The following is an 11,733-nucleotide window of genomic DNA, read 5'->3' as shown; positions in this document are numbered from 1 at the left end:
GGCAGTGACGTTTGTATTTGACAGATTTTTCCATTAGATTACACCCAGCTACCGAACACCGAGGGTGAGCGTGTGTTTTCACGTGCGTGGCTGCCTGCTGTGTGTGTGTGTGTGTGTGTGTGTGTGTGTGTGTGTGTGTGTGTGTGTGTGTGTGTGTGTGTGTGTGTGTGTGTGTGTGTGTGTGTGTGTGTATGTGGGCGCAGGAGTGTGCACGGCGCGCCACGCTTTTCCCCCCTCGTGAGGAAATGTAAAACTTCTTGGTGTGTTATTTTTCTCCCCACCGTTTGTTCTTTTGATCTGTGTGTACATTATCTCCAGCTCTTTGAATTTCAATTTCACTGTCATGTAAGCTCTTTTCATCACAGCCGACGGTTGCAGCTCTAATAATATTCAACTTTTAGGTCACAGTGGAATGCTAATTAGATTGCTATTTTAATTAATATGTCCCTGCAGGTTTCCATATCAAATCAGTTTTAACACTGTATCGTGCACTTTGAGCCAATAAATTACAATGAATTCCCCAAAATAAAACCACTTCAAAAAAAAAAAAGGAAAAAAAAAAAAAAAGGGGGGGGGATTTTAAGGTGTACAGGAGCAGCGCTCGTTTGAACTGTGTTTACATAAATTGCTTATTGTTGCTTAATAAACTGCATAATATTAACCACGCTGGGATGTGTTTGAAACTGTTTCAATAAGCCATCGTAGATGTGTCTATTTTCTACTAATAAATCCATACATGAACCTGCCCACCAGATAAAAGCTGCAGCTTAACTGGTTGTTTTCAAGGGCAGAATAGTGTTAAATGTGCTTTAAACAGAGGGAGATAAGTGCAGGTGCTACAGATTGTTTGTGTGTGTGTGTGTGTGTGTGTGTGTGTGTGTGTGTGTGTGTGTGTGTGTGTGTGTGTGTGTGTGTGTGTGTGTGTGTGTGTGTGTGTGTGTGTGTGTGTGTGTGTGTGTGCGCGCCGCTGGTGGCATTTAAGGCCTTAAAAGTGCTTCACTTTCCATCAGAGTGTCATTTGTCTGTCAGCATTTCTGTGTGCAGACACGTGCATGCACATGTGCGTATCTGCTCGTGTGTGTGTGTGTGTGTGTGTGTGTGTGTGTGTGTGTGTGTGTGTGTGTGTGTGTGTGTGTGTGTGTGTGCGTGTGTGCGTGTGTGCGTGCGTGGATGCGTGTCACCCCGGATTCTCGAATGGTTGTTCTGTCCTGCAGCTCAGGGTGTCCCATTCATCATGTTGAGAGAGAAAAGAGAGGCCTGGGATATGAGCACCGCTGTATTCCTCTCATAATCAAAGGTCATCCTGGAGCCCGCTGTTCAAATTGCTTTACTTCACTGCAAAGAAGACAATCACACACACACACACAGGTACAAATTAGTTGTCACGCCAACATAATGCCATGCCAAATATGTTGTGTATTTCCCCAAACAGCGTGCCGTAACACCTGCACAAAAAAATTAGCAATCATCGGTGACCTCCGAGTCGAATTGTACTTTTAATTCTCCATCTTTCCGTGTTGTGTAAGCTGACCTTACGACTCTCGGCTGTTGTGATTAAAGCTCGGCTTCTGTCCAACACTGTGCACTTTAATTATACTTTCACTAAATAGTGGACCACATCCACCAAACCCTGCACTTTTCTGCACAGCCTCCTTAAGAATAGGAGGACCCAGTGTTTTTGCACACTAACCAAAATTTATATTCATGGATGAGGAGGGTGGGGGCTATTTGGATGTTTATTATACTTTAAAATGAAGTGATGCGCATTTCGCTGCCTGCGAGGTAATTAATGTAGGGAAATCTTGAATTAAAGATGTAAATCCTGACACTTTGGCAGGGGGGCCGGTAAGGGACAGTGGTCTCCGAGGTCTAGATTATTCTTAGCGTATACCAATTAACACCATGTATCTTCTTTTATGTTCACTTCAATTAAGAGCCTTTACAATTTTTAAGTTCTTTTCTTCTCAGTAGTTAGAGAATGTCAGGGAGACTGATCAAAGGCATTAGCTGCCGTCCGCGCACCATAGGTAATGCTGTTTTGCATAAAGAAATCTGCATATTGCTAAGAAGGTTTTCATTTCATTTTGCATGAATTACAGAGCCAGAGATGCTGTGGTAGATGGAAACGGGGAGATATGATGATCGCACACCTTTACGCGAGCACACAGAAAGCCTTTGGCACTAAATCATCAAACTTTGTCAAATGTTGGAGGGATTTTGACTTCAGCGTCATGGTGACAACATCAACATGAAACACTAGTTGAATGCATTCGATTTTTCCTGTTGTCTTTCCAGCTGTTGCGATTGTAAAAGTGAGTTAATGCTCCGTTAAAAGGTGTCACTCTCTATTAGGAGTGCTAATAAAGCGTGCGCGCAGCAATGTAAGCACCCAATAACTCCAGCTCGTGAAGTAAACCCTGATTTATGTGCCAGATTTTGGTACAAGAGTCTTACAAAGCTCTGCTTGTCTTCTGGATGACCATCTTTTAATATGACTGCAAATATCAGACCGGGTCTAATATCTTTCTCCACTCGGCTGCTTTTTTTCATTTGTTTTTCCTCCTTTTTTTTTTTTTTTTTTTTTTTTTGCCTTACCTCGATTTTAGCCTCGAGGCCTTCTGTCTTTCGGAGGAGGGCCCGATGAGAAATCGCTCTACACACCCAGCACTTTGGGACCTTTCTCATTTTGTTCAAATAATTCAGTAAAAACAGATTTGATGTGCTTGAAGCCCCACTTGTGTGTAATGCATGTGAATGTGTACTTGTTCAACCAACACACAACCAGTGCTGAAACCCTTCCTTGCGCCGCCAAACAGATGCAGGAAAGACAAAACAAACAACCGGTTCAGTTGTGATAATCACTGCTACTTAATTTCATTACACTGTCAGCTACCAATAAATCAATGAGCAAATGAACTGACTGGCTATGAGGAATAGCCGGTCTGTATTATTCTGTTGATGTTCCACCGACGGTCGTCCTGGAGATATTGAATGCTCTTTAAGCAAAGTGCTGACATCATAATAAAAGGCCACCATGAACTGGCCGGCTGTGCGGTTTTGGGAGCTTCGGGCTAAAGAGACGGACGGCCTCTGAAGAAGGAAGAAGAAAGGCAATCTTCAAAGTCAATACAACCAAGTGCTCTATGTGGTCGCATTTACTGCACATAATGAAACTACAAATAGCTTCTTATACAAAGCGCACACAGTGGATACACAAATGGCACTGCAGTCAGAATAATTATACGATAACTGGAATGATAAATAACGCTCAGTGGTTTCTTTTGACATCAATATTACCCTTGACTTGTTTTGAAATCTGTCAATTTACTGAAGTGTCTCCTGGACCACACACCAAAAAAAAAAAATCGAGATGTGTGGAATATATATCAAAATTGACATTGCATAAAGTTTATTTTTAAATATACTCAAATGCACTTTCACCTCAGTGCGTGTGCATCTGTACCTGACTTTTCTGATGACAGTGTATTTAATCCATTGTTCGTGACTTCATAAAAAAAAGAAGGGCTGGTAAATTCAAACATCAAAACGTGAAGTTGGGCTCTGTGTCTGTGTAGCTGTGCGTTTTCATAACCTGCGTGTCTCAAAGCATTATTAACAAAAATCGTTCTGCTCAGTCTTGCATTTCGAAGGCAAATAAAAAGCAGCACGAGAGAAAGCTGCACTGGTGCTGCCGTGAAGCACACGCAGCACAGACAGCCATCTAGTGTTGGAAATGAGCACTTGCATGAAATCCAGTGTGGGGGTGGGGGGTGGGGGTGGGGCACTTTACTGCAGCCTTCACACTGTGTCTGTACCTCCATTTAGTTTTAAGGGCCACAAATGTGGGGTTTTTGACTCGGAGCAGATAAACATGAAAATATTACAATGAACTAACAAAGGCCGGATTAAGCACCGAGTTATTTGTTGTGTGTCATCATTACCCCCGCAAATTGGAAGAAAAACTCTTGCGCGCTTTTGTACTCTGAAACCAGGAACCGAAGGTACGCTAATGGTCAGAACTTGTCTTTTCAGCCCACACAGACCACAGCGCACCCGGGTTTAGCCTAATAGCTCGCCTGCTGCGAGAGCTTAACCTCTCCTAGGGATGCTACTGAAATAACAAGGCATCAGCTCCTGGAGTCTGTGTCCACCTCTCTTTCTTTCTCTACTGTTACCTTTCACCCCCGTTTTGCATCGCATAAAAATTAGATTTTTTTTTTGTTGTTGTTGTTCGTTTTTTTTGTTAATGTATGCAACCCAAATAAACAAAGATTACAAACAAAATGCGTGCTATTGTGTGCATATTGGGAGCATGAATATGTATTTGCCGAGCGTTCAAACAAAGACACAAAGGGAGGCCCGACCTGTTGTCGGCTCAGCCCCCCCTTTTTTTTTTTCTTTTTTTTTTTCCCCTGCTGTGAAAACCCCGCTCCCTTAATAATCGCACATCATTATGACAATAGATGTTAGGCAAAACACATAAGCCGCGCGCAAATCACACGAGGTGACAGAAGCGAACACGCATAGATACTGTACACCATGCATATCGTCACAGGCTCCTTCACCTCTCTCGTGAAGGAGAGCTGATTCAGGTCTGTCTAAGACGCTGTGAGAAAACAGTCCTTCCCCTCACCTCTCCTCGCTGCTGCAAAGGTCTCGGCCTCTGTAGTCACGCACACGCAAGCCGGGTCCCACAGACTTATCATCTAATTGCTTTTCATCGATCCTGTCCGATCAGGTGCCTAACGTTCATCCTTTTTCCAGCGCTGTCTCTCGAGGTCCTCCGTCAGTCCTACTCTTAAGAAGTGAGCATCGTTTCCAGTGCTTATATAAAAACAGACGTACAAAAAAAAAAAGAAGTGAGACAGCAGAGGATTGTTTTCATACGGTTTGAATACAGTGAGTATTGTGCGTTTATGTGCTCACACATGTACTTTCAGGAAACAGGATATCTCCTGGCGGTTTGTCAGTTCCCATGCAGACCAGATGAGGACACTTGGGTTCATTTTGTAGCTTTAATTATTTTTAATGTATCGTGGACGGGCAGCAAAGTAGAGGAGCTTCATTTACCTAAAGACAGGCAGAGAGTCTGTGTGCCTTGGACCAGAGAGAGTACAATAACGGCTCTGTTTATTTTGGAGGGCGGACAGAGAGGCTCATCCTGTAAGGTGAAGCAGATCAAGGATTTGGGACAGAAACTCCAAGCTCCTCCTAAAGATTAAAATGTTGTCAGCATCAGAAGTCAAGGCCAACGCGTGTTGGCAGGCGCTGAGCTGGAGTTCGGAGGGATATTACAGTTTGTATGACTATCAATGGACCAGAATACATTTTCTTTCTGGGCGGCGGCCGCGAGCACGCTAACACACACATGCACAGAATTCACCCGTCTCAGAGGAGATGTGTCGCTTCGGTTCGGCTTCGGTTTAATATGCAGGCCAGTTCTTGGTGGTATCAGATCAATGGAGAGTTTCAAATCCGACACAGCCACTGAGGCAGACAGAGGACACCATCTTTGGCGCACATTAAGAGAACACTTTCCTTCCCCTCAAGATCACAGTTATTCCTTTTTCTGATGGAGCCATAATACTCCACTGTCATGTGATGCCCGTTAAAAAATATTAACTTTAAAGGTGGAGAGTTTTTTTTTTTTTTTTTTTTACTTCAAATTGTGGGTTTGGGTTACTTTGAAAGTAATGGCCTAATTACACCAACTTAATGTATTATTATACTCACCCATCTCTGGAGAGATCTGAAACGGTAACCTTGACTGCTTTGTTTTAGATCACTGTGCAGGTCTCCTAAAAAAAAAAACCAAAAAAAAAAAAACCTGCTGTTAATACTTTCCACTGCTCCATGAGGAACTGAATCAGATTTCTTTTTTTGGGGTGGAGGGGGGGTACAAAACAGTGAGACATTTCAGTCACTTAGTTCCCATTTTGTTCATATTATCCCTTTGATCTTTTGTTGTGGCTGTGGTGAGACAGAACACGACATTTCACTGATTCACCATACAAAAAACTCAAAAAGTTACACGACCCCGTGGCCTAAAAACAGACCAAATACGTTCTAGTTTGTCCCCCTTGTAGTCCAGCGATGCAAAATCCAAGCTGCTCTCTGATCTGTGTACCTCACTTCATGTATATCCTAACTGTTCCACATATATATCATCTCTGCTGTTGCCATCTCCCTTCGAGCCTCCCTCCTGCCTTCTCCCGTGCATTATTCAGTCTTTTCCTGAAGTAACAGCCGCCCTTCTACATGCAGACAAGCCGACCACTAACACGCCACACTAATGTGATGTAAAAATGAATGATGAAATTCAAGGAGGCCAAATGAAAGAGAAACCAATGAGTGTGTTTGTGCGTGTGAGAGCGCAAAAAGGCTGGCCCTGGTGTAAGCGTGTGTGCACGTGTGTGTGTGTGTGTGTGTGTGTGTGTGTGTGTGTGTGTGTGTGTGTGTGTGTGTGTGTGTGTGTGTGCATGTGTGCTTGTGTGTGTGTGCGTGTGCGTGTGTGTGTGTGTGTGTGTGTGTGTGTGTGTGTGTGTGTGTGTGTGTGTTCAAAGGTGAGGCCTTGGGTGATGGAGAATAGGATTCCTTTACCCTTACCTCCTATAAGTACAGAGGAGGATAAAAGCCAGCTGTAATGACCTTGGTATAATGAAGGCCTTGCTGATTTCCATGATTTTCTTGCTTTCATGCCACGAATCTGCTTTTCCATAGGAGGAGCAAGAAGGGAAAAAGAGGGCGTTTTGTCTGGTCAAACATGAGCAGCCAACAACATTTCCCTTGAATAGAACACAAACTCTTGTTCCCATGTTCGAACCATTATGTAAACGATTATTATCTTGAGGCAAATTAATAGATGAAACACATTTTTCTTAATGGGCTTTTATTTATTTTTTTATTTTTTTTTAGGTGACCAATTTACTTGCAATTTCCTTCATTCGTGAAGTTATTTAGAAAGTGATGTAATGCTTGCTTCTTTTTATCTTGAAAGCGAAGGCAGCATGTTGTCTCGGGCTGCTCAGTGCAGCTAATATGGCACAACGAAATGAAAGGCTTCAAAAGAGCTTTTCCACTTGGAGCTGATGTAGTGCTGTGGCCGACCTCCAAATATGATTAGACTGCAGTAAACACAACAATAGCAAACAATAAACAACTGGTAATTGGTGTGATCCTCTGTTCCAACAGAAATCTTTCTTGATTTGTCTATGAATTATGAGCATTAATGTGTCTGCGTGCCATGCCCCTCTGAGGATATCAAAAAGCTGCTGCTCCGTCTTGATGGGCCTGTCTCATTAAAGGAGAAATGGAGGCCGGCGTTGGAAACTGATGTACAGCACATTCATCAGGATAACTGGCGTGAACCCACCTTTAATTCATGCTGTCTGCGTGCCTTTATAAGACGATTGTTTATGTGCTTGTATTTGTCTTGGTGTGCTTAATAGAAAGAGAGAGGGAAGAAGGTGTCGCCCTGAAGCATCCCAGGTGAGGTGCGCCCTCTACAGGTAGCTCTCACACATCCCACATTCCTTATAGCATCTGTATGTACTCTATACAGTTCGAAGGAAACGTGTCCATTTTAAAAATCAATGTTAAAGTTAAGAGTTCTTGAGAAACATGTCACACGATGTAGGAGTCTGTTCTATATCTGTGGACTCTCTTTGGCATGCTCTCACTCACTACCAGGTTTTCCTGCTTAAGCTCTCCAACTCCATACATGCCACCTCTTTCATTAATATGTGATGAGAGAGAAAATCTCCAAAGACCCCAATAGGCAGAGGCATTGTTTCCCTTTTAAAGTCATCTCAGATGGAAGCAGCAAACTTCAGAGCCCCAGTGAAGTGTCTAATGAAAGAAGTCTCCTCCTCCGTGGCTCCGCTTCGCACAGCGTATTAGGAATCTAAATGTTGACTGAAGACAGTTTGATTCTCTGTCTGTGATTTTCTTAAGGAATAAAAACAGTGTAGCGTGTTTACAGTGTAGCCATGAAAGAGCTATGAGAAGGCTCATCACTACCCGATGCCATTTTGGGAGGCGGGAGAGTGAGGCTCGTACCACAGTTCATTTGAAAGCCATATCAAACGGAGAATGTTTAAGACTAAGATCAAAGCGATTCCTGGTCAAAAATATCACTAGCAACAATCTTGTAAAATTGCTGCTTTATGCTAACGGTTATTTCAACAGTGTCTGGCTATTATTGGAAATAAAACAGACACTCTGCACAATGGGCAGTGGCAAAACAGAAAAAAAAAAAAAAAAATCCCGACTGCTGCTGTAGCTCAGGTACCTCAGGTGCAGTTTAAATCACCCTGTAAGGCAAGAGCATGTAATCCTTCATCTGAACTGTGCAAAAAAAAAAGAAGATCCTTACAAATGAACCTTTAAAGGCTTGTGAGAATAGATATAAAATATTGGCCTTGTAAGGACTTTTATTTTTATATCATTAAAGCAATTCACAAACAGAAAACTCTTTTATCTGCTTATAAAAGGTAACTTTTGTATAAATTCGGTCATTAAAATGTTCAATCATCCCCCAACTTGAATTATTTCATTGATGACAGTAGGTTTATATCGTTTCTAAAAAAAAAAAAAAGAGCTGTATCAGCACATTTAAATTATGGCTGCGACATGACATTTCAAAATTCCTCTTCAATGCGACTTTTCCAAACAGATAAGCAGCAAGTTTTAAATTTGTTTTCTGGAGCTGATACTGGGTCTCAATTCAGTCTGGTATGTCTCAACGTGTTGATGTTTTTTTTTCATCTAAAACAGCTACAGTCATGTTTTCTGCACAGTCTAGATAAAAGACTGAGATACCTGGGGAGGATAAAAACATGCATGTTGCCCTAAATGCTCGCTCATGACCGTGAGCTGTTGAGAAGAGCTAAGGCACTGTCTGTATCAATATTACTTTTACATACATCCACGGTTGTAGCTCTGCTGCTCACTTTCAGCCCAGATATCACAGCGTTCATTTATACAGTCTTAAAAAAACAACGTTGTTTTGGCAATTGGTTTTCTACAGTTCACTCTTCACACTGTATTGCGAGGAAAATTTTGCTTGTGTGCATTTGGAGAGGAAAGCATCGCCATGATGAGTTATATTAATAGTTCGAATAACATATGTATAAAAATGTACGTTGTTACAGACTAATTAGATGAATTTTAGGACACAATTTCTGTCCAAAGAAGAATAATCCGCCTTCAATTGCATAAAAATACTGATCTTTATTGAGGTCATTTGCAAAATGTTTGAAAAATATTATAATAGCAGTCAGCCAAAAGTAAAAATTTTAAACTTTTATGGCACCTTAACATGCTCCATATAACCAATCATTTCCACAATAACCTGATGTGCATTATTTACTGTTTCACAAGCTAATATTTCCTAACTCACAACTGCCACATGTGCTACATATATTCAGTAAACATATACGCATTCAAAGTTATAAAAGAGAAAAATATCAAATAGCCTGTTGAACGCCTCTTTTGGGAAATCTGTTCAAACTATTTAGATAATTTTGTCAAATTTGGAACAGATGTGGGACTCATTTGTTTGTCTGATTGAGCTTTCTCCTTATCTTACAAACATGTAAGAAAATCAGCTAAACAGAGGTCGAAAGAGCAGTTCAGAGAAAGTCGGCAAAGCAAGCTCACACACACAGTATGTCGCCCTGGGATCTCTGAATTGGAAAGGATGCATGAAAACCAAAATTACAGAGGGGCCATTGGGTTAGCAGCACCAGAATCCCTGAGACGATATATGGTGATGATATAAAAGTTTGGATTGGAATCAGAAGATCTTGTGACGAGTATCACGTTTGGTTTAAATGTAGGCATAATTAAAGAAAAAGTAGCTGCGAAAGTGCAATTTAACCATTAATCTATGTCTAAATGACTTTCTTTTACACTTAAGTCAGACAGCGTTATGCATAAATTAATTATTTAAGAATGTTCTTAAGAATGTTCCCTCTGCATTTAAGTAATTTATGTGGCATTTTCTCCAAGTATAAATAAATATGCGAATCTGGAAATCAAATTTTCAATAAATAAAGGAGAAAAAAAAGTTGTATCTCAACTAAAACTAACTCAGACCTTTAAATAAGCAGGGCCTGCTGCCTTCCGTGTGAATATGGTACAGTCCAAATAACTCTCTACAGCACCTAACTACAACACAACACTTTCAACTTTATTCACTCTCCTTATTAGAGCAGATTGCTTATCGTCTACTTCACAGAGCGCCCATATAGCATCGCTGACAGCAGTAAGGGAGAGCTGCACACATGAACCCCTCACTAACACTTTCCTACGCTAACCAGCTGTCCCCCTGTGGTTTCAGCCTCGGCCAAACCTTTGAAATGTCCTTCAAGGCGTGAAAAAAACAACATGTACGCTGCTTTGGGTAAAATCCTATTTGTACACTATAATTACGCTTTGAAAAGTTGCAAAGTTTAAAGTTTCAGGACCTTCACTTTTTCTCCTCTCATTTCAGATATTGATTGGGCTCTAAAACACATGTAAGACTCACTGTTCTATAGAACAAAGAGGTTTCTCATTACGTGCTGCGCCTCAGACAACTTTGAATGTTTCAGATTTGATTTACTGGTGTTATCAGGGGAAGCAATCAGGAGAATTCAATCAATACTTTTCACAACTGCGGAGCCACTGTTAATTTACTCTTAACAACAGGGCCACAGGCACTCCGAATGTGGTTATTAGCGAGATAGAGGTTTGGAGTGATAGGTGTCCCTGATGCCTTTCATGCCGAAAATAAAAAGAAATATCGGTAAAGCCCATGACAGGCAATTTTTGGTAAGTCAACATCCAAGTCAGTGTTGTGGTCTTCAAAGAAATTTTATTTGTTTCAAAGTTATCATAAATTCCTCCTCCATGTAATAGTTCAGCCACAATGCTCGTAAACAGCATAAAGGATGCATTAGCTGCAAATAGTTAAACACAAAAATAAATGACACACAAAAAAAACTTACAGCTGTAATTTGTCATGTGCCAAAAGGGACAGATTAGTCTGGACCAAATTTGTTATGTGGGCTGTATAATAGGTATAATTACCCAGCAACAGTGTGTTTACAAAAAACATACAGCAATTAAGTAAATTAGTTGTTTTTGGTTGCAGTGTTTAATTATGTAAAAAATAATTCACATTGAAATTGTTATTGTACCATAAATACATGACTGGGTGATCATGAAATTGCTTTCACTCATTTATGTTACATGTTCACCACTCAAGTGCACCCAAAATGTGTTTTTTTTTCATCTCTAAAAAATGCCTTAAATGTTGGTGATTGAACCCTGCTGTTTAGGTCTAGCATAAAATCGACCCCCCCCTCCCCCTTCTGTTTTTTTTTTCTTGCTTACAGATGTCAAATATGGAGCCCATTATTTAAACTGACCTTTCCTTGTGTTGCTTGCTTTCTATGCCGGGGATGCAATGAGGGAGCCGCAGCGTCCGGGACAGATTCCTCCCCGCAGTAATCAATAAGGATGTCCAGCTCCATACACACCACAGGGGCCGAGGCCAGCTGCTTTCAGGAGACGCACACGAGAAGAGAAACGAGAGCAGAATCAGGCACAGATGTATCATTGTTATTCATGCAAAGAGAGACAGGATCGAGTTCGTAAGACATTTAATTGAATACAAAGGACTAGTTTCCTGTAAATGTAGTGTCCAGCTCAAATTTAGATTTTCTGTTTTACATAAAACAAAGCGAT

The 11,733-nt window shown here is 41.2% G+C and overlaps 1 long non-coding RNA gene across 1 annotated transcript; it reads right to left on the bottom strand.

Annotated features, from left to right (window-relative positions):
- Nucleotides 1-203: 203 nt before the first annotated feature.
- On the bottom strand, nucleotides 204-11,536 carry LOC138625803 (uncharacterized). The gene is made up of 4 exons (XR_011311251.1): nucleotides 11,415-11,536; nucleotides 5,734-5,798; nucleotides 4,634-4,824; nucleotides 204-1,335 (listed from the first exon to the last, which is right to left on the bottom strand). It is a non-coding gene; the product is annotated as an uncharacterized lncRNA (long non-coding RNA).
- Between the last annotated feature and the right edge of the window lie 197 nt (nucleotides 11,537-11,733).

The sequence above is a fragment of the Brachyistius frenatus genome, unplaced genomic scaffold, assembly GCF_029030835.1.
Source record: "Brachyistius frenatus isolate BFR_SWC_R1_liver_20210118 unplaced genomic scaffold, ASM2903083v1 Contig_66, whole genome shotgun sequence".
Lineage (NCBI taxonomy): Eukaryota > Metazoa > Chordata > Actinopteri > Embiotocidae > Brachyistius > Brachyistius frenatus.
This window is presented reverse-complemented; position numbering and strand designations above follow the sequence as displayed.